This window comes from Plectropomus leopardus, chromosome 18 (genome assembly GCF_026936395.1).
Source record: "Plectropomus leopardus strain MGB_pleo_1.0 chromosome 18, ASM2693639v1, whole genome shotgun sequence".
In the NCBI taxonomy this organism is placed as follows: Eukaryota; Metazoa; Chordata; class Actinopteri; order Perciformes; family Serranidae; genus Plectropomus; species Plectropomus leopardus.
The window spans coordinates 12,399,456-12,423,986 of NC_142193.1; the positions used below are offsets into that span (position 1 = coordinate 12,399,456).

Sequence of the window (24,531 nt, forward strand, 5' to 3'; positions counted from 1 at the left end):
ACAGACATCAAACAAGCAGACAAGCTAGCAGCAGACATTTCCTGCTAGATAGGTATAGCCACTGAAAAGAAGCATCAAGTCATCAGCTAGTGTCGCCTCTTTCAGGAGCAAAGGAATGTTGAATATTTTTTCGAGGAATAGTTGTGTTTGTCTCATTTTAATGTGATTTTATTTTTTAAAATTACTCATATGTTGCGAGAAGTCACTGGTCTCCAGGCCTAGCACCCATTAAAAAAGGTTTGGACACCCCTGTCCTACAGTATGCCCTGAAGTTGTATACCGCTGCAACTTTACTAGCGAGGAAACTGGATTCGTCAGATCACATCAAAATCATGAGATCATGGGAAAATTCGCCCCTGATTTGCTGCAGCCTGCCCCAAACAGCTTGCATGGTACAAATGCTACTTCCAAATCTCTACCAGATGACAAATTTCTACTATAACAAGGCATAAACCATCATACATCTCAACCCTAAAGCATACACACCTGCACTTATATGCCTGTTAAGACACTCATTGTCATAATGCATTCCCTTGCCTCTCACCCTAACCTTATTTCAACCTGAACTTTAAAAACTAATTCTGCCCCTCAAATAGGCCTTTGAAGGTCTGTCTGAAGGTGAGGACTGACCAAAATGTCACCACTGTCCAAAAATGTCCTCAGTCTCAAGGTATAAAACTCAAATTGGTTCTTACTAAAAGTAGACACAGACAGAAGCAAACACACACACACACGCACACACACACACTCACACTCGCACAGACTCGCACACACGTGACTTCTACATTGGCTCAACTTTCAAAGATCCTTGCTTGTTGTGCTCTTTTACCTTTATTGCCATTATTTTCCAACTGAGGGAAAGAGACCACCATCTCGAAAGCCGTTCTCACACTCACACATACTTTTGTCGTCCATATTTGAACTGACTGCCAACAGATTATTCTCTGTCTCTCTTTCTTTCTCTCTCTCTCTCTCTCTGTCAGACAAACACAAATGCTGCACTTAAACCAATTCAACACCATGGTAACACCAGGCACTCACTTTGCTCAACTGATGAATTGCCAGTTAAATGAATGAATCCACATTGGCTTCCACTGTCTGATTCCTCTCTCTCAGATACCAAACAACGCACACTTCGACATAAAGTCCAAGCAAAACCAGTCCTCTCCCTCAGTTCCTTTACAGAACATTGGCAAAGATGCAAGGAACAGTGGTTTTCTTTTTCACCCACTGTGCAGAATCGTGGCATATTTATGAGTTGAGAGTCACTGGATGAGAAACCAGGAGAATTGGTTCCAGCTAGCATTACGCAACTAAATACAAATCAAAACCCTGTCCTAGCACAGCCGCAAAGGATTCTCCATAAAGCAAAAGATGTCTGCTTCATTTTCACTCTCAGATTATTTATCTCTTTTTAAGTGCACAGGTAGAAATCTTACCATACTGAACAAAACTATGTTATTCAGAGGAGTTAAAATAAAGGTGCTTGCTATTTGAAACAACGTGAGATGATGCAACAGCAGCCACTTCGCCACTAGTTCTTTATTCAATACTAGTTGCCTCAAAGGTGAGTTATCCTGCGAAGAATGTGTATACCTCGGACAAATTCTTGCAAACACACACTATCTGTCAAAACAGTGCATATATCCATGCCAACAACAGCATTTGGCCACACACAGTTCCTGTGTTCAGTTCAGTTCCTGCAGCAAATGAAATACAAAATGAGTCAATCAATAGAAAAGAAAGAAAATGAGAAAAGGATAAGTCAACAAAAATAAAATTGTTTTTTTTTTCAGCCAAACCTTCACTGTTCTGTTCTGCCAGAGAGTCTTCAGTACACCATGCACTTCAAAACAGGGAGAGGTTCTGGGTGAGTGTGCTTGTGTGAGGAGAGGCCAAACAATCTAAGTAGCAGACTTCCTCCTCTGCTGACTGATATGTTCCTATGATTTTCACTTGTGAGCAATAAATTACAACTTTAGCCATCCAGGCAACAGGAACAACACTACAATCCCCCGTGTACTAGCCCTGAATCATCATCAGCGTCTGTCGTCCTCAGTTGGCTTGCAACAATCAAAGCGCAGCATTTGCAGCGTGTGGCGTGTGTATTTAAAGCCCAGCTGAGATGTGTTTTTTTAAAATTCCCAAACTGCATGTTGACTTAACCGGCTCTAATGTGAACAAAGTAAAATTAAACACGCAGTTGTGTCACCCACTCTTTCCTTTGAGGAAAAACTGCCATTCATCAGCGTAAGCACTTCCTGTTAGAAAAGTGAAGTGCCACCCACAATTCAAAGCAATCTTACCACTCTCCTTTACACCAAAGCTCTGTGAACGCTAGAATCGAAAGGGCACACACAAACATCATGCCATCTGATGCTGCAGCTAGTTTTTTGGGGTTTTAAAGTATTTAGTATTTAATATGTTAATAATATTAACATATTTAAAAAGATGGTTCACTCTGAAATCAATAATATATATTTTTCTCGTCTTACCTGAATTGCTGTTTATCAGTCTAGATTGTTTTCGTGTGAGTTGCCAAGGGTTAAAGATACTGGACCAAGAGATGTCTGCCTTCTCTCAAATATAAGGGAACTAGATGGCACTTGGCTTGTGGTGCTCAAAGCACCAAAAAATACATTTGAAAAAGTCAACAGCAGAGATCATCATTTCTTTCTAGAAATCATGACCTGCTTATTAAAAACGACCCACAGACCTTGTTGTGCGTAGTTTAAAGGGAACTTTTTTCTTTCAACCAAACGACATCTGCAACCTTTAATACTGCACAGAAGGAACATTACTGACTATTAGCCACATCAGCCTATTGGACTGATGGATGAAGTTTCCTCACATCTCCAAGTAGGTGATGGTTTCAGTTCTTGTCAGTACAGAATTAAAATGAAATTACAGTCACCCAATTAGTATATTTTTACCGTATGAATAGCAAGAATACAATTTTTACACAGAATTGAAGACTGTGATTTACGATAAAAAAATAAGCCTTATTAAACTGATTGAAAACCTTCTCTTTTGTTACATAAACATTAAAGCACAATCAATATATCAGTCAGCTGATAAAATCAGCCTTTATAATGGCCTGTCACACATATCAGTATTGGAATATATGTTGTCCTCTATGCACCAATATAAAACTGAAAAAAAGATTTAAACAAAAAGTAATGCAAAAAAGATGCTTGGGATAATTTCTAATCATTAGGTTTTTCATTTTTAAGATTTCCTGCCTCTATTATATATCTTTGTCACAAGTGTTTGACTGCAAAAACAGTAAAGTCCGTCTCTGTATATATATATATATATAGGTAGATAGATAGATAGATTCAAGTGAGACGGGATGGGAGGGATGGGACGGGACGGAACGGGACAGGATAGATATAACTTATCATATCAAATTTGAAATTTTGGCAATAAATTGCACATAATCAAAACTGCACATGCAAAAAAATTCATATTCATTGCACATAACACATATTGCACACACCCCCTTGTTAAAACATCATGGAACTATTGTACAATCCCTGCAGCATTGTTGAAAAGTTTGATGGAGGTAGGAACAAATGAGTTTTTAAAATGGTTGCATTTGCTGTGGGGAACTCTGTATTGTCTGCCAGAGGGCAAGAGCTGGTATTGTGAAGGGAGGATATGTAATTGGTTAGTCATTATCCTCTGAGCTTGCCTGAGAACAGACTGCTCATACATCAACCGGAGGGGCTGGCATTTATTCCTTCCCATCACTTTCATGGCTTTTAGATGTACAGTGAGGTTTCAATACCCTGCTTCCATAACCAAGCACTCTAAAACAGCCCGATAAAATAAAAACATAATCCTCTGGTCGATACCAAGCACTCTGAGTATCAGTCGGGCTCTAGTTAGCATACCTTTTTAGGCTAAGAAAAGTTACAACAATCAAACACATCAAAATACCTTATCAATTTGACGTGATAGTGAAAGCAGGTTTTAAATTCTTTTTCTGCATTTACAACTAGAAATAGACAATCCATCCCATCCACACAGAGAGCATTTTCCTGTCTAAGTATGTCTATCAAGGCCATGCAGTGCTACATTTCAAAGTACAGACTCATCTGGATGGTTGTCAAAAAGCTCCAGTTGAGATTTTGACTTAGCTGTGTCACAGTTTGATAAAGGAATCTGCCAAATCATAATATCAATTTCACAGTGTTGATGTATAAATATTTTGTCTGGGTCTGATTTACACATTTCATACAGTAGCATATGAATGGGATGCTGTTCAGAAACTGGCTCTCAGATCTTACATGTTGGAACTTGCCATCGTCATATGCGTAAACCACCTGGAAGAATCAGCGCTTTACACTTTATTTCATGAGAAAAGCACAGAACTCAAGTCTGTGCAAGCTGATTTTCATTCTTTACTGACATGACACATTTCTATTATTTGGCCAAGTATCAAATATGTTGTAGTTACAATAAATCAGTTATTATTAGCTTTTATTGAGACACAACAACTTACTGGACATAGTTGGAGGATTCTATTCCAGTCTGGGCCAGTTGCTGTTGACAGTCAAAAGGTAAAATTATACAGTGTGTTGTGTTTCAAAGTTTATCTACTGATTTAGTTACCGCCTGTTGTTCTTGCTAAAATTGTATCACTGGAAAAGGGACTATCTTGAAAACGGCAGCCGGATGAAAAAATAATACAGTGTGCATAATCCAGTTCACTCAGGTTTCATCAGCAAAAGTTCACTAACCTACAGCTCTTTGAGCTCTTTGTCCTCATCTCTTCATTTACCATTTCAGCTAAATTTGCTTTTTTCCTTTCTTTTCCATGAATCGCTTGACACTAAAAGAAACTTTTTTTTTTCCACACATAGCCTCACAGGAGGTTGGCTGCACGACATGATCCTAATGATATGATTATTTTGCATTCACTTTGTTGTCCATTGCATTTACTCACTCATTAAATACTTGCATGTTGGTTGAAAAAGGTTGATATGGAGGGTATAGTCATCTAGTCATAGGTTTTGAAAATAGTCAGAAGAAGTGGTTATACAACATGATAAAATATAAAATATAATGTCATGATTAAACTGGCAATAACATGCAAAACACAGTATGGTCCTTTGAAATGAATGTTTGAAGTGCTGACATGGGTAAGTTGTATTGTATCCTGGTCTGAGCAGACTTACTGACTTTCTCGATTTGACTTGTCTTAAATATATTGCTGAATGGAAGCCAAATAAATCCTGGTACCTGGACACCGAAAAGCATCTTGACTGGTTGACAATGGTCATGATCAGGGTTTCAAGCTGAGCAGATTTGTTGTTGTACTATGAACAATTTACTCTGAAAACCAGTTTTCAAAGAAACAAGAAATTGAACAGTAATGTGATAATATAATGACTAAGTAGGCGAAGGTAAATAATAGAACAGCTAGAACAGTTCAGAAAGATCACAAAATTACAACACTTTATTGTAATGCAGCCTTCATAACCAGTAAAAGACAACACATATGATATAACAAAGTCCATAATTTAAGACGATATCAAGTCTCATACTGCAATATCGATTAGGATTTGACAAAAATTAAAACATTTTCATAGAATTTAAGCTCCTGTGATTTTGATACTCCACTTGGCCGTTTTGCAATTTTGCTAATAATTCGATTATGTGTGCAGTCCTAATATTGAACAACTGTAATACTGATAAACCCTACTCCTGACTCTTCATGTTGCCCTGTGAGAAGAGATGGACAGCTGCAGCAAAAAATACATTTCTGTAACTATGACAGATCTGTCTTTAAAAGACGTCCTAAATAAATAACTGTCTTGCTGTGTGTCTTCTGCTCTGCCTCTGTGCTCCTCTATTCTCCTCCCTCCATCTCTCCCACAGTCCAGCTGCTCCATGACAGAGGCTATGCATTAACACACCCACCCTGAGCCAGCATTTATAAATAACACCACAGAGTAAATCTGCCGAGAATAAATTAAGCCCATAACTTACTTCCGGTGTTGTGTCCACTGCATGTGGTTGCATCTATTTCCAAAGCAACTTAGGCCCATTCAGGGATATTTTTAAAGAGACACAAAAGCAGCTTTAAATGCTGGTCAAACATGTCATGTGACTGCAGGTGCTGGACACACTAACCCCCAGAGCAGCAAGAATGTGAAAAAGGACAATGTTTGTGAATAGTTTAAACAGAGGGATTGTTTATTAAAAGATTGAGGGTGGTGGCGGTGGGGTCAAGGGGCAGGTAGAAACAGACCTGGCTCACTAGTCTCCTGGATGCAAACACTACAGGCTGCCCAATTCACGTCTTGTCAACCCATTAACTTTTACAGCAGACTAACAGAAAACCCAATAATTGTTGTTAATCATCTCATGTTTGAATTCCCTAATTATGTTAGATTTAACGAGGTTTGATTTTAAATTAGCTGCTGGACCTGTTCAGTGAAATGTGACTCCACTTCAGTCTGACAGCGTCTGTCTGAAGCACATGAGGGCTGGAACCTTTAATGACTTGCACCTCCATCTAATCTGTGGGCATGGAAAACATGCTGGTGCAGCTGAGAGGGGGAAGTGAAGAATGAGTCTGACATACACAAACCTGACCACACACAGTGACTACATGAAAATTTCATGTCATGATTATCCTGGCCAAAATAATTGTGATTCATGATATCCCAATAAACATCAAAAATGCTTAAAACTCTTAAATGGCATTAAAATATAATGGCATTACTTAAAATTACATTTCATCAAGAAACAAATATTTTTATATGACCTACATCTTATTTTTAGTGGCATCCTCTTTAGTGCAAAACAATGACATAATCTTAAAAAGCAAGGCATTTCAACTATTTGAAATGGCATCATATTTTTTATCATGAAAAACATAAAAGATTAATTCTTAGGGCTTTATTGCATTTATTATAAAGCAAATGGAGAGTTAAAGGAAAAGTGGGAGAGAGGCAGAGACAGGATAACACAAAGTAGAGGGCCACATGTCTCTCTAATAAAAGCAACAAAAGCCCTGAAAAATCTTAAAAAGAAGCATTATGTGGCCTGTCTTTTGATTGTTTGTATGTTTTTAAAATTCTTTTTTTAGGGCTTTTAATTGCTATTATAGAGTAACTGGTGAGTGACAAGAATGGGGGGGGGGGCAGAGGGAAAGGGGATGACACACAGCAAAGGGCCGCAGGTGGGAATATATATATATATAAAAAAAAACAGGCTTAACAGCCTTTTTTGTGGAGAGTCACTCAGCAGTCTCTTTGGGTACTGCTGAACATGATATTTAAGGTTATCCCAATAATGTAGATTCACCAGAATCAACTTATTGTGGTTGTTTTTTAACGTAGTCTGCAATAACATCGTCCCATCCCTAACCAAAGGTCAAACAAATGTGAGTCGCCTCATGTTGAAGAATGATAGAAGAAGAGGATGTGGATCTGTGGGAGACTTGTTGTCACAGAGGAGCACATGACAAGCAAAAAGCACCAGGAGCTAAAAGAGAGGGACAGAAGACTACAAGAGTGTCTTTGTGTCGTCCAACCTGCCCTGAGGTCCTGTTGCTATGCTCCAACCCACATCCCATCACGCTGTCAACATGAGGAAGATCACTTATTAGCTCAGTAATGTGCGCACACACATTACTGGGGGTGGGGGTGGGGGGTGCAGATGCTTTCACGTGGCTCATGTATTGTCTCACATTTGATTGTTGACAAACTTTAATTAAATATGGCTCATAAAACTAAATTAACACTAAGTGTCAGCTCCCGCTGTTATTTCTTCATGCAACAAGTTAAACAAGGACCTGAGCTGGAATATGGCTGTCACTGTCACATCCTCATAATAGTAAGATTGGCTTTTTTTGTTTAGCTGTTACTGACGTGATGGACCAAACAACTGTGCAAATGCGTGCACCATTTGGAAGCAGTTGGGGGCATGTTTTGTGTGTCTGTTTATGTGGCAATAATAGCTACAGCTTGTATTAGGGCTGGGTGATAAATCAATTTTACTGATTAATGCAAATTTGTGGTTCAGGACTATTTTTAAAATGAAAATCTAGATTTTCTTTTTCACTTCCTTCGCCTCTCTCTTTGGGCTTCAGCAGTTCATGGTGAGCTACACCCTCCGCCTGCGCTTACCTCCTAGAGACACACATGGCAACTTGACAGCAAGCATTAATGAGAATGAAAGAGTCTCGTCAGTTGTTTGGAACTGGTTCGGTTTTTGGGCATCAGATCTCAAACAAACCACAGTCCACTGCAAATTTGTTTAAAGCTGTTGCAACAAAAGGCAGCAGCACAACCAATTTATTTCATCATCTCAAACAAAGGCATGAAGCCGACTGTGTCAGCCCATAACTACGCGGTAAAAAGCAGCCGACATTCGTGGAATAATTTTCCCACAATGTCCTGTTTGACAGGAAAGCGAGTTACTGATGCTGTATATCACTAAAGATACAGTGCCCATATATACAGTGGAAAAGTCTGGGTTTATCCTCATGCTGAACACTATTGACCCCAGGTATGTGCTACCAAGCTGCAAGTATTTTGCTGAAGTTGCCCTGCCTCATATGTACACCGGTACATATGAGGCACCGGAAAAGATCGCTAGAGAGCTGGAGGGGATGTCGTTTTACTCCACAACAACAGACCTATAGTCCAGTAATTTGAAAACAATGAATGACATCATTTGTTAAAATAGACCTAATACTGAACAGTAGATTTCAGGATTGATCATGTTCAATACTCTACAGTTTCAACTGCAAAACTGTACAATATGCAATACTGACTTGAAGCCCTCTACATCTTTCAGTTTGTCTTTGTTCATTCTTATTGCTGAAATTGAAGTAAAACTTGTTTTGAGTAATTCCGTTGTCATTTGTGGTTTGCTTTATGAGGGCAAAAGATCCATTAGGAGGCTACATGGCTAACATGTGAGACAGTTTAGGAGCCTGACTGAGTCATTCTTTAAAGGAAATATTACACCCTATGACACAGAAGCACTGCTGTATAACAGATACTGTTCCTAGCTGATCTGTTCAGGGGTTGCTAACTGAGGATCATAATTGTATAAATTTTGTTCAATTAAATCACATTTTTTGAAAAGATACTTAAGAAATAATAATATACAATACAAGATGAGAACTCTGCATACAGCTAGAAATAATCTCTAAAGACCACACACACACACACACACACACACACACACACAACAATTAGACTGGAAAACAAACCATGAGGAATAAAGAACACTGCTACTGGCATGGATAAATGAAAATGAACTACAAGGCACTTTTCAAGCAGCCTGCAGCCACAGTATTATGTGTTCGAGCTTATTTCTTATTGTGAATGATTTCTGAATACTCAACAGTGAGATGTGTCAAAAACACTTGTTACAGGGCCAGAAGGGTAATGGAATAAAAAGGACAGAAAATGTTGCATGTCAGTATAATGCAGCAAGGAGCTCCTTGTTGAGGTTCTGCTGCAACATTTGGTGTAAGAGCCTGTGTTAACCTGACAGAAGACACTCCCACTACATCAAATATTATAGTCTTTAATTTCTGCAGAAGCATATTAGGTACCTATACGAAAAATATACTTTGGTAGCAGTCCAAATCGTATTTAATTGAAATAAACACACATTCTAAATTGTGTTGATTGTGTCTAACGCATTGTAAACATTGTCAACAGCTGACAAAGTTAAATAAAGGACTTGACATAAAAATAATCACTGACTGCTTCATGGATCAGACGAAACAGACGGCAGAGCAACCCGCTGTTATCATGTCCAAACACAAGCACTTCTGTACTTGACAGCTGACATTCTGCCTTTTGTATTGTGTCCTCTTAGACACACACTTCTGACCAACAGACCAGCTGTAATTGTGTAAAGAAGAAAAAGAAGCCAACACATGCCCCCAGGTAGCCAGTTACCCACAGTGCTGCAGCGGAGCCTTGAGGATACGCTTCGTGTGCTTACTGTGATGATGAGCCGCCAGAAATAAAAGAAGATAGACTCTGACAGACCACTATCACACAGGTGATCAATGGCCCAAGGGGGGGTATTACGTAGATATCACTGACACTGAGACATAAACTAATTAAGTCTTGCCAACAAGTGAGTATTTCTTTTCACTTAAATAACAATTACTGAGCACAAATACGCTGCATCTGACAAGTTTAACAAGGAAATCTGGATCGTTTTCAAACCAGGTGGTGTGAATTGTTTGCATGGATGAATGCACCCCAAACCTCAACTTACTCTTGTCTACCATCTTTATAGATGTAAACATGATGTACAACGTTGCCATGCATGTAGTCAGCTGCGTGCTACAACATGAGCCATCTTTTTTTTGTAGCCTGTATTTGTTTACATTTTGTCAAAAAGCATGCTGAATCAGCTCTGAGCACTTCTGTCTGCAAGGCACTTGCACAAATATCACTGGATTACTTTGATATGGAAATTCTGTAGTTATAACAACAGTCTATTTCTTATGATTTCTAAGCTGCATTTTATGTTTACTTGCCATAAAGATAGCAGATAATGAAAAGTGTAAGTTAGATTGAATCCGAAAATGTGTGTATCGTATCTGTGTTTCTGTATAGGTCATATTTTGAAACCGTAACCAGAATCTGACAAATATGGTAAGATGGAGAGGACTAAATCACACATGAATTTATGACCATAGACAGAATTATCGCTGCAGTCTCAATTATTGCATTTCAACAGTAAACACATGTGTACACACATGAAAGCAGATTTTCACTGACTATGAGAGCAACCTCTGTAAAGCCAGTGCAGAAGCTCATTCCTGAGAGACAATAAAGTTATTACCCGCGAGCTTACAGAACCTCCCCTGGGGTTGTGGGACCGATACATTATTATGGTGTGATTGCTAAAACTCTCAGAGGGGGCAGATCAGCCAAGGCTAAAAGAGATACACTGTCCTAAGAGAGAAGATGAAATCCTCCTTCAATTTATTTTCTTGAACACAACAAGAAATGAAAACGAGAAAAAGGTGCATCTCCATGTCACTGTAAGCCACACAATGCCAAGAATAAATGTATAAAATGTGCTTTTGTGCTTAAAAAGTTACTGAGGCAAGACCAAATAAAAATATGATGAATATTATGTTTTCATTATTCCTTGATTATCATTTCAAATGTGTAGCCCACTAATGGTGTGACACTGGTTGCAACTTCAAGAGGAATGTTCTTCCCACATCCAACTACCAGAAGACCACAGACAAACAGTCGGAGGAACTCTCATTTCCCAGAACATTAACTTTCTAAACTCTGGCTGTTAAATGATCGTCAAGAGGTCATTGTTGATGGGTGGTATTTGAATGCTGTTGTATGATTGATTGTGCTCTTGATCAATCATGTTTTGTGTCATGTGCTACAATTTATGTTCTATGTACTTCAGTATATCTGTTAAGGTTAATGAGATGTCTGTTATGTATGAAGAATTTAGCACCAGACAAGCATGGGGAGAATATATCAACTGTACACAGAAACAAATGGGGTTGAAAAATGAATAGAAAGTTGAACTGCAGTGACAATACTGAAGGCAAAGTGAAAAAAACCCCCTGCAAAATCAATACCTGTCTCAGTCAAAGCGGACCTACTTCTTCGCTGCTCCTACTTGCTCCTCTCTTGCCTCCCTAATGAACCACCAGATCTGAGCAATCTGTTATTTCTGTGTGACCGGCTAGAGCCATGACTGAGCAGGGTAGCCTGCAGGGTGAGTGATGGAGCAGCAGTCACTATGAAGTGGGATCAATCAGGGAGCCATAATATACTGCAGGTGACAGCCCCCTGCCGGACTCCAGCCTGGAAAATAACGTGTGTCATTGCCTTACGTGGACAAGCAAACTGGTACATTGCTGCATTGTATACGACTCTAATACGTGTAGCAAGTCAAGCATTTTGGCACGAGGTCGTGATAAACTTTATAAAGAAGTACATTTGACGAGCCTTTTTTTGGTAACAGAGAAGCCTTACTTCACTGGTGATGACATGTTGCAATGGTGGCCTTTTGCAACCTTGTGAGAGCAGTGGACTATTTAAAGGCCTGGCAGATAGAGGCAGTGATATCTTTTTATTCTATTGTGATCACCAGTTTAAGATCCCCAAGTGACTTTTTTAAGTCTACAATGAGTGCTGTGAAACACAAAGTGTTCCTATGCATTAATGAAAACTGCAAATTTTCAGTAAATATTTTTGAATGAATCGCTTTTTACACTTAACCAAAGTTGTTTTGGATAAAACAGTATCCTATAAATACTGGCATCCAATTAGTATAGCTATATTTAACATAGTTACAGATGCACACACCATGTGTTGCCACTCAGTGCTTCATGGGGAGGGAAATGAGTGGCTCTTACAGATCTCTATTGCTGTACTCTCTGTACTCGCTGTGTGACCTCATTGTGCTCAGCTGGCCTGCTGGCCTCTGAAACACCCGCCCTAAACCCCTTCCAGCCAGAGCTCGACCAGCCAATGATCTGCTTTGTTCCCCCAGCTCATGCTCTCCAACCATCTGCACAGACGCCTAAGAGCAAGTCAGGGTATTTGAGGTAAGAAAGGCTGCAGCCTATATATGAAAAGGAAACTGTGCAGCTTTAAAAACACTTTCACATGTAAGAACGAATCTATTGTTTGTTAAAGTGCAGCACAAAGTCCATATTGTACAGTAGGTGCAAAGTAGAACAGCTGTACTGGGGCAAAATAAACTGCCTCAAAGCATAAAAATATTTAACATCATGAAAGCTGAATACATGGAGTGCACACTGACCATTTCACCTCCATTTCTAGTAGCTGTAAACTTTGTTTCGGAGCATAATTTGGCACCGTGTGTCCTGCAGATAGAGATCTGTTAATGTACTAATATAAACATAGAGTCGTGCAGAGTTGACCCAGCAACCACTTACTGTGTGTTTGTGTGCATTTTTGTTTACCATAAAGCAACAGATGCAGACATGCAAACAGGTGAACAAATTAACAGCTGAGCTCTGTTGTGCTGTCATTTCTTTCTCCTCTGCAGGACCTCCATGCATGCATCCCCCAAGTGTTTGCATTTAAGGCAGCGCTCAAGTAACTACAAAAAGCATGTACTTAGAATTACTGCTGAACATTTTCTACAGCTTATCATAATTTTTAAGATGATTTCTTGTCACCCAGACATCCACTGTAATCCAAATATATTGATATTATACTGTATGAAAATCAAATTGCAGACTGAAAACGCTTGATTGAGTATTTCGTCATCTTTCTGTGGATTTTTCCCAATAGAGTCCTTGAATGCACCACAATAAGAGTTTTTAAACAGTTCTTCCTTACCAATGCATGGACTTATGAAGATTTTTTAATTAGGCACAATGACAAATTGTTTCAGATCAGCCTGTTGATTTTCATTTTGTATGAATGGAAAAAAAAAGGCTGCCGACCAGTTCTTTGAAAAGTAGTTGTCATTTGTACAAAGTTCACACGTTCTCTACTCTAAGCATAAAATACTAGAAAAAAAAGCCCACCAGTTTAACTTCCTTTTTTTAAACAATTGAAGCCACAAAATTAATAGGTGCATATATCAAGGGGAATTATCTGTCATTATTGTCTGATATCATTCAGTCCTATATTTATCTGTAAGTGTATACATTTAATAAGTCAGTTTAAAGTCACTTTCCCACCTTTGAATCTTGTTACAAAAACTGTAAAACCTGAACAATAAAAACTACACTGTACATAAGTGATGAGTCATGCTTGACATTACTTCTGTATTTGTCTTCTTAGTCTCTGTCTTGTCTGCAACAGTGACAACCCACTGATCTTTGCCTTGTCTCTTCTGGACATTGAAAGCTCCATTTCTACACTTATAAGTCTCCATATGCAATTGTGTCTGCGCATCTGAGTGCATTCATGCGCATTGGTGTCAACTACAGAGAACCAGTGGGTGACATTATATAATCGGAGCCCCAGAGAGAGTGTTATATGTGGACCTGGCTTGAAGCTCAAGTCCAAGGCAGCAGGAATGCCAGCTTGCTGGAGTGGAGCCACTTTTGGAGCAGAATCCTGTGGCCAGAAAACCACTGAGCAGACACAGACAGCAGGACAACCAGCTAGCCAGTTGTCACTGTCTAGCAGTCTGCTATAATGAGACATCAGCACAGGATAGTGTTAGTCCTCTTGTAAAAACAGACAGGAATTCTAAGCCTGGCTGCAACCCTTTAAGCTGCCACTATGCTTCATCAGAAATGCTTGTCGGATGACCGAATAGCTTCAAAACCCCCCTCCTTCCACACCTTTTAGATGTCATAATTGGAGGGGGCTTGTTTCTGATAAATTCTGTAACTTTTCAAAACACACAATATGACAATGATACCCATTCCATGCTGTGATTAGCCAGCTTAAAAAGGAGCAAGGGTCTGAACAACTCTCTCGAACTCCCTCCTATTTTCATTTTTCACTATTTGAGATTCACTTTTCATGTGAACAGACAAACAATGCCTTCAAGGGGAGACTGAAAATGTGCGCCATTATCCTCATATATTGCATGTAATGTGAGAGGTCAAGAAGCACATGAATTAAATCAAGAGAGAAATTGGACTACGTTGAAAAAAATACAAATTAGATGGATAAAGGAGCTAAAAACAAAAAAGAGGTAGAGATGAAAAGGTCAGTGACCAGTGGAATAAAGTACTCAAGGCCGATGCAGAAATCTTGGCTGCATTTTGACAAATTGCCACAATCCTTTAAGAAGGAAAATTACACTTCAACACACATTCACAAGTGTGGCGAAGCCAGCCCACAAATTTTGGTTTTGCTCATCGCAGTCAGGCAAGCTTTAAGAGGTATTTGGTAATCTGGGCTGCTCAGTGGATGATTTATTGTCATGGAAATATCACTCATCAGGCTATTCCTTTTGACCGTCTTTGTTTCCAAATTTCATTTTCTTTGGAAAACTGCTCACCCCCTTGAATATGAGTGGAGAAAGAATAGAAATAACTGTAGCCCAATATCCAAATTATATAATTTAGCAAAAATCCAAGCAACCATTCTAAATTGTCAATTCTCACTACAAACTCCATTCTGAGCCCATGTCAATCTGGGTTCAGGTCTCTGCACAGCACTGTTTCTGCCATCACCTTGGCTTTGAATTACAATGTCAGTGCCTTGGATCCAAGAAAATGTTGTGCTACCATCTTTATGGATCATCCAAGGCATTTGACATGGTCAGTCATTCCTTACTTGTACATACTTCAGGGGTTGCACAAGGTTCAACCCTAGGTCCAGATCTTTTAACAATTTTTACATCATTCTATTTTGAACTAACTGTCATGCACATTTGTATGCTGATGATACTATAATCTACTGTATTGCTGACTTGGCTCAGCTAGCTGTGCAATGTTTTCCAAGTTCATTTAATGATCTTCAGCTCATTAAATGTACATAAAACAAAGGTATGTTGTTCTCTAGAGCTTGTGGTAGTTGGAACTTTCATATAATCACTTTGCAAGAGAATAAGAAAATATAAATACCTGGATTGATTGCAAACTCACATTTAAATAGATAATGTTGTTAATAAATTACAACAAAGAATTCTACTTCTATAGAAGAAAATTCCCAATGATTTGCAGGAAAAGGATAGTTGAAGCTCATTTTCCCTATGGTGATGTGATTAATAAGACTGTTTCTGCCTCTACTTTTAAGCCCTTGGATGTTGTTTATTATTCTCCACTTAGGTTTATTACTACTGATGTTTATATCAATCATCATTACATCCTGTATGACAATGTTAGTTAGAATTCCCTGGAAGAGTGGCATAATAAACATGGCACTGGTTTATCTATCAAGCCCTCTTTGGTAAGCTTGGTAGCTTACCAAAAAAGGCTTGATAGATAAATCAATAAACCAATAACCTTACATCACAGCGATGCTGGTTTGGAACTCTTAACGTTATCTAACGCACTCTCATGACAGTCTTGTGCTTAAGTCTCATGAACATGTTTGGCTCTTTGAATGTTTTTTCAATCAGTGCTGCCAACTCATGGAACGACCTCCAGCGGATTGGTACTCTCCCAATATGGACAATTCACAGCCATGGTCAGTGCCAAATGTGTGTCCGTGTGTAACCATTTTAGCTCATTTTACTGTTTTTATCGGTTTTTATATTTGTATACAGTGTTTTAACTGATTTCTTTGTTTTGGTTCTACCAACTAATTTGCGTTAGTTTTTAATTGAAAACTCTGCATCATTATAAATGAGGTCTGCCTTCAGTGTTTTCTCCATGCTATAAATCAAGGGTGATTGATTGATCCAAACTTTACAGACAAGGAACAAGTGGTTCTGCCAAACTTCTCATATCAAATTCTGATTAGAATTTTGTTACAGAGGAAATCGAGAAGGGACAAATCGCATCATCATGTCCAGACATTCCCAACATATCACTGATCCATCTGGCTTCCTGCTGTTGGGCTCAGCTGACTCTCTGTGCATGTTTTCCAGACTAAAAACTTGTCAAAATTTGCTTCAATTCATGTCCTACAAAATCCAGCTCACTGCCTTCCATTAACAAATGGGCTGTTGACATCTTTTGTTATTCATTGTTCTGCAATAGATAACCAACAGGAGGGCTTTTCCATCTGAATACCCCACACTCTGGGATGACAACATGCATGGAGCAGAAGGCTTCAGACTGACTGGTAGGAAAGAAAAGCGCTTTCCAAAATAATCACCCAACAAGAAGCTTAACCTACATACAGCATGAATTGGAAACAAAGAACATGCAACAGATCCAGACAAATAAGATCACTGGTCCATGTGTTAGCTCAGGGCATTTGGGGTAATTGTAATAACGTCCCTTCCCTTCTCTTCTTCACCAAACACGTGTTGGGAGCTCTAATCTGCAAACACAGACCTTCAGCATCATAGTGGTTTGACACCCGAACTGCTGTGTCACTTCCACATGCATGCAGCATGACTGGCTGTTTCTGCCTGCTTTCTGTTTCAAAGGCATGTAAAAAATTAATGGTTAGATGATCTATTAATTTGCTGATATAGTGCCAAATATATTAATTTGCTGATATAAAGCCAAATATTACCCTTTAATTCAAGTCACTGCTGTTCAATCTCAGCAAAATCGATAATAACGTACGGCTGTTACATAAAAACAGTCTGCAAGTTGATTTATAATTATTTGTGGGGAATTCTTGTTGGGTTTTTTTATTTGGCTTTATATTATTTGAATCTTCACAGAAGAGCAAAACTATTTTAATTATCCTGCTGAGGTAGTGGAGCAGAGCGAAGCATTAGCGTTAAAGCTATTGTTCAGAGTCAGGATCTGCCACAGGGGCCCCCTCCTGCCACCATCGTTTTTTCAGGCCTGGTAAGAGGGGCCCCTGAAGAGAAGACCAAGCCAAATTAGTACCTGGCACAACCACAGAGAGAGAGACTTACATTTCAGTTCAGTTCACAGCACATGTCCCCACAGGAGCAAAGTTAATACTGAAAAAGAGCTCTTTTGTTCCTTTGCCATATTATTATATTCTCTGATTCATACTGACAAATAGCTCCGACTTTGTATGACTCATTAACAGGAAAGACTTATAGGCCATTTATGTAAAAGGTTCTATGTCTAATATATCCAATAGTATGCTTTTAAGAAATAAGCCTGATACTTTTTTGAGCAATATGAAAGCTACATTTTATAGTACGTATTTTCTATATTATACAACATCACAATATCCACTCTTCGAAGACCAGAACACAAGATGTAAACTGTACCCAATAAAATGGAAAAAAATCCATTATAGCACAAATTACAGTAATAAATGATGTCTATTAACTTCATTTTAAAATAGAGTGTTGCTTTTTTTAAAAAGGGTAGGTGCAGTTTTTTTTTTCACCTGGACCCTATTTTACTATGTTTTTTGAGCCTAAGGGCCTGCAATCCTGAACAACAATTTTTAAAATTGGTCAAGTAAATTGTGCAGCAGGGGGGCTGCAGCCAGCAGCCTCAAAACAGGATGCAATGTAACCACTTACGTTCATTAAGTGTTTTTTGTTTTTACCACTGACAAGCTCAGATTGTTAAGTGTCTAACAACCAAATGGGAGGTCTTTCCTACAGAATTCAACCTGTTTGTTAAGAGTAAGATATAGAGTCAAATAATTTCTGTTCTACCCAAAATCACTATCGGCAAAGCCACCAGACTCCATTTAAATAAACAGTAATTTTATCATCGTAAAAAGCACTTCATTCAGATTTGACAGAAACAAAATAAACTCTCAAGACTGTTTTGGTTTTTCTTTCCATTGTTCCAAAAATCAACAACTCTGGTCTGACTGAAATAAAACCTTACTTCACTCAGTTAGATGTAAAAATAGACTGCTATATAGAATTACTGTATATTGATATGGAGTCTGGTGGGTTGGGCACTAGCAACTTCTGGGCTCTTTTTGGTGAAACAAGTTGAATTTAAAAAAGACCTAAAAGGTCTAAAAGCCATCCTTTCTGTAATGTTGCAGCCTGTTTTACAGCTGCTTGCTGCAGCGCTCTCGCTCAATACTGGACAAATTTCCAAATTTTTTGTTCCCATTAGTCACTTAAACACATAAGAAAAGGGGATCCAGGTTGAAAATTACAGAAGTTATCCTTTAAAGAAACTGTTTCGGGATTGCACTGACCCTTATCAATGTATAAATGGAATGGAATCTATAGTGAAATGTACAAATGTAAGAAAAATATTGATATTAGGTTTGATCCAGCATAGAGACTTGACACGTGACATAAACATCACATTCCTTTATAACAGTTGGCCTTTATCGACAATACTTGGACCTTGCCCTACAGAAGTGTCCATTTCTGGAGAATCACTTAATGACCAGAAAAAACATGTTTGTCATGAGCAGCACCTGGCCTTCCTGTGCAGCACCTCTGCCACACTCTGCCGTTTATCTGGGTTCTGACGTAGTGATAGGGAACATAAATAACCAATTCTGGCTCTTGGTCTGCTGTTCCTCTATCTGCCAGTTCACACATTGTTTGTCCAACAGTGTAAATAAGTGGACAGCTTCAATCTTACAAAAATGTATAAACTATACTCTTGTAGTTCAAAAAGTATTCTGGTTGGCTGGATGAAAATACGTAAAGCACTACAGATTGATTGGTAGTTGCAAATGTTTAAAAAGATGTGATATTGATAAAATAATAACTTATGCACTGATGATTATATGAGACAATTTGTGTTTGCTTACCTACATGACATTTCTGTTAATACTTAAAGCATATGTACAAGTGCTTTTACTGGATTACATGACAGAGTCATTTTATTTTGTATACAGTTTTCATTCCCATCAGACCTCCCTGAACACCTCTGTTAGTCGACCCCCTTCCTCTTTGTCGTCTTCCCAAACACTGTGTTAAATGCCATCTGACAAGTGAATAAACATCACAGGGGCCCTCCACGCTTCACTGAGACCAGGGAGCTGGGGATGCCCCAGACAGGACCGTGGTGACAGTCAATGAGGGGTTGTGATGAGGCCCCAGATGAGGGTGTTGTTTACATATTTCTGCGGTAGGGCAACTGCCGAGGTCCAACCGTAAAACCCCCGGGCTTACAGAATGCTGAGACTGGATTTTCAGAAGCTACTGTCTGATCATGAAATAAAACCCAGGAGGAAATGAAACACTGAGGTAAATCTCAGAAAATGGTATTTTGTCATTATTTGAACTGGATTTAAAGTGAGCAGGAAGCACATTCAGGTATGGGAATGGGGAATTCTTTACAACTGACATGTTCAATATGTGCACATTTTAGTTTAGGTATGTACAGCGGTACAGAGATGACATTTCTTATAGGCCGACGTGGAAGTCATCATCGCTTAAGCTTCCTAATCCAAAAAACAATGGGATTTTGAATTATTGCAGAAAATAAGCTCTGGGGGAAAAAAGTATGATACTCACATTTTATTCAGCGAGACTATCTTTACAAATTAATACTATTATATGATTTATGCAGCATATATGCAATTGCCGGAGGAAAAAAGCTAACATTAGCATATAAAGAAACAACATACGGTTGCATCCCTTCTATGATGAGGCTGCAAAGCCGTGTTCAGTGCATGTTCGCTCTTATTTAGCCACTTGTTAGCAACTGCCTTTTTTGAGACACATAAAAGTTTCAAAATTGACAAGTCAGGGTATTTATTGACATATTTTATGTCATAGAACAAAACGTTAAAGTCTCTTAAGCTTGTGTTAATCACAGACCTGAGCTCAAGCATCTTACCAAAAACCCTTTCAAAAAAATCAATTTACTTCAAGAAGAGGGAACCAGGAGCACTAAAATGCCAACTCATTTCTGGGTTTTATGACTCAATTCTGCACCACTCTATCATATGTCATATATATATCCAAATAAATATCATAACAAACTCTGTGATTACTTTGGGAAAATAGGCAAAAGCCAAAACATGGAGTCAGAAATCTTTCCAAAGAAGATGCTCCTGTGGGATTAAATCAACAGCATTATGTTGACATATGTTGCTGCTTATATCACTAGAGTGGCTGAATGAACCATGACTCGGTAACAATGACTCACAAATGCAGTTTTACACACACACACACACACACACACACACACACACACACACACACACACACACACACACACTTGACTTAGTTTGTTAATTTATAACGTAATGTTTTTCCACTGACATGTTGCTTATCAAGAGGTCAGCCTGTTCATTATCTCCAATATTTTATATCAAAGGCCTTTTCTATCCTCTCTACTCTGCTGAATAGCATATAACTGTCAGAGAGCCCAACCTGACTAAATGTGAAACGTATAGTAAGACAATCGCCGCACAACCCTGGCTGGATAGCTGTCCTGCTGTGTGAGGAGCATGGAGGAGACGGCTATGCTCTGCACGAGCTCACATCCATATGCCTGATTCAGGCAGTCAAATCAATGCTTTTCAGCTGGAATAAAGAGTGTGCTGCCGAAATTAGTTAATAAGAGCCAATCACTTGATATGTACATGTGATTGGATACTCACTTTAACAAAGTCAACCTGAGAAATTCTATTCAAAGTTCATTTACTTGTGTTTGAATGCCATAACTCTATTAACCCTTATCCCAGGGGCTCTTTTCTTTTTTTTCTGTCACGCATGGTCAATCTGTGTGACACTTTGCTCGGACTGGGAGGCACATCGTGCTGTAAGAATCGAGGAGAGAGTGTGTGTGCATATGTGTGTTTGTGTGTGTGTGTGTGTGTGTGTGTGTGTGTGTGTGTGTGTGTGTGTGTGTGTGGCAGGGGGAGCAAGGGCAAATATGGGTTATGTACTGTTTCAACATCTTCAAACTGGTCTGGCAGCACCAGTGACAAGCAGTTTTTGTTGATATAAAATGGAAACAATTCCACTGTGAAATAAGTTTGTATTGAAAATATTATAATTAAAAATATTTTAAATATTATAAAATATTACTTTATATTTAACACAACCTCTTTTAAGTTTAAATCTCCTCTTTCTACTTGCCATCAGTGTTCCTGTAAACACCAGTGCAGGCAGCTTTTGAGAGCTCTGCCCCTTGATCTTCCCAGCTTGTCATGTGTCAGAGGTCAGATGGCTGCATTTTCTCACATACAGTATCTGAGCAAGTCACACCCCCCTCTCCCCCCGCGTTGGTGCTCCCCTTACCGTGTCTCCCCTCCCTTCATGGCAAGCTCAGAGCTTTCAGTAAAGGTCAACCCCACCTTTACGCCACACAGTGAGGACAGCACCGCTTCACATTCAGACAGGACTGAGTTCAAGAACTAAACAGGGCCCAGAGCTGAGCACTGGGATCCTGTGCATAACCCATACTTAAAGGTGATTTGCAAAATTCAGAGTCTGGACCGTGATTGCAGAGATGGCGACAGCTAGCAATGCTAATGGCGCTGGCACCAGTGCTGGCAATGCCAGCAGTGTTGGGGGGGGGGGGCAAAAGTGGTTCAGCGACAACGCTATCCCCCCACAGTGGGTCCAGGGGTATTCAATCATTTTTGCCAGGAAAATCTGCTGAAGTCTCGAATATTTAAATCCTCTCTCTTTCCCCTTTCACGTTCATAATCTGTCCTGTCACATAAAGGCAAAAAAATGCCCCAAAAAATATTCACTATGCTTAGAAGACACAGAGGTTTCTTAACTGCAACTTAATTGCTAAATTCTACTGGGTAAACATTTTTTGCAGGAAGCTGTCTCGAACCACAGGGCTTACAGAGCTTCCATTTATTTAGCATTATCTTTACTTAAATCTTGACAATAAGCTTGTGTCAAGTCGCTGGAGGCATAGCCACGAGCTACCCGGGTGAGCAGGCGGGCGCACCAACATTTGAACATGAACACAAGCACCGTACACATAACTATGTCAACGCAGTTTTTACATGTTTATGTATGAGAATTGTGCTCGAAGCTGTGGCACTTGTTTGACAAGAGTAGCATACACAGTGTGGGCTCTGAGGGGAGCGACGCCACATTAACATACCAGAGATGTATACGGTATCCTGACGCCTCAGCATTTCAAGCTGTTACTTAATATCCTCCCTGACATCAACAGATCATTGTTGAATGCCACAAATTATCTTCCTTCATATCCATTGGATTCAAAAAGCATGTGTAGACATCATGACCAGAGGCGGACCACCACCAGACAATGGCGTCCACATCCCAATGCCGCAACCAGGTCTGAACTTGGTTTGGCATTGTGGGACACCAAAATGCTCACAGCCCACTGTGGTTGTCCCTAAATTGCCAAAGCAATCTCCTCTTGATGAAGAGAAATTTTAACACAAACTCTGCCTTGTTGACAATCAGAAGCAGCTATCAGTCATGTCTAAGACATGAACCAACTCAGTCAGTCCTCTAGTTTTAGGACACCCCTGTCTCAGATGAATCCAGACTCCAATTATGAATGAAAGAGCAGAGGTAGGTCAACAGCTAAAGGGGCCTATCAGTCCATCATCATGTCTTGACATCACTGGCTTGTGTCTCCTTTAAATAGTCACACCCAAGATAACATATTATTACCTTAGCCATGGAAGTCAAGTATTCGGCCCAGGCTGTGCATTTGTCTCTCTGTTTGTCGGCAGGATTATAAAAAAAAACCCTAGCATAATTTTCAGGAATTTTTCTGGAAGGGTGTATGGGCCAAAGAGGGATTTTGAAGCAGATCCAAATTACAGGGCAGATATGCGGATCATTTTTTGCTCTGCAACATGACATTCTGCGCTGGGATTGGGAACGGCTCTCACCTCGGACATCAAAAGCTAACATGGAGATGGCTAAGCCATAACCAGTGACAGTTAGCAGTGCAGTGCTACAATAGCAATAGTGCTGACAGAGCTAACAGTGTGATCGTGCAGGTACTCTAACTGTCCCATATGAGCACCGTTTGTGCTAAGCTAGGGCTGAACAATTGGTTGAAATATTATCAACATTGCAATATGGCATAGTGTATAATTTAAATCGCAGGTGCTAAAATGTTTTGATTAAGCTAACATGTGTCACAACATAGCATTATAAATGGAACATTTTGGTGCTAGAGATAAACCACAAATCATGTTCCAGATGTAAAGGAACATGCTTGTTTGACAAAGGCACTAGCTAAAATCACATTATTATCATTTTTTTCAGTGAAAATGAAATGCAAAAATTAGCATCCCCACTTCACTCACAACTAATTTCTCAATGTCTATCAAAGTAATTGAACTATTACTTTTATTGAACATTATGCAGCCCTAGTACGAGTACCGCTTTCCCTTGCATGGCTAGCCCAGGTATTGTGCAGTGCAGAGTGGCAGCGATTAGCTGACCCATGGGGACATGGATAATAGTACTCTGCGGTTAAATTAATGCTCTGGATGTTGGATGTTGCACCTATAACATTGCTAAATGGGCATTTAGCCTGTAGGTGTACGCTCTCCGAGTGCCCCTCGAGTTGGAGCTGAGACACAAAACACACCCCCCATGTTCTTTTTTTTTTTTACAGTGACTCACAGGCAACGTCTCCACAAATACAAAACTCATCATTCAGTGATCCAAATGCCTTGCAATTGCTATGCTGCATTGCTAGTCCAAAGTGTGGTGGAGATGCTTGTGATAGGAGGACAACCAGAAAAACAGAGAGAGATCTCACTCTTCTACATTTAAGAAGGAAAACAAAGGCATCAACCTTATGGTGCTGTATGCATGGTAGTGTCTGGGTGATTATGGTAGTGGCACAGGGATAATCTGGATAAGCTGAGCATGGACACTGAAGTAACACAGAGTGCCACAGCCACCCCCCTCTCACCCTCATTCCCCTGCTTTCCCTACATGAGATTATTTCCTGATTTACTCCATATTCATGCTAAATCTATGCATTGCTACAGTGCTCTTGGGTCAGGTAACGCATAATGAAAACGCTCCTGTATCTGCCTGCCTACTCAATGCATCCTTCCTGAATGCATGTATGGTCATCAATAACAGTCGCGCACATTTAATTAA

At 39.4% G+C, this 24,531-nt stretch overlaps 1 protein-coding gene across 3 annotated transcripts in view; it reads right to left on the reverse strand.

The window, feature by feature from the left end:
• stat5a (signal transducer and activator of transcription 5a) overlaps window positions 1-24,531 on the reverse strand; it is a 63,943-nt gene that overhangs the window by 26,566 nt on the left and 12,846 nt on the right. The window lies entirely within an intron of this gene.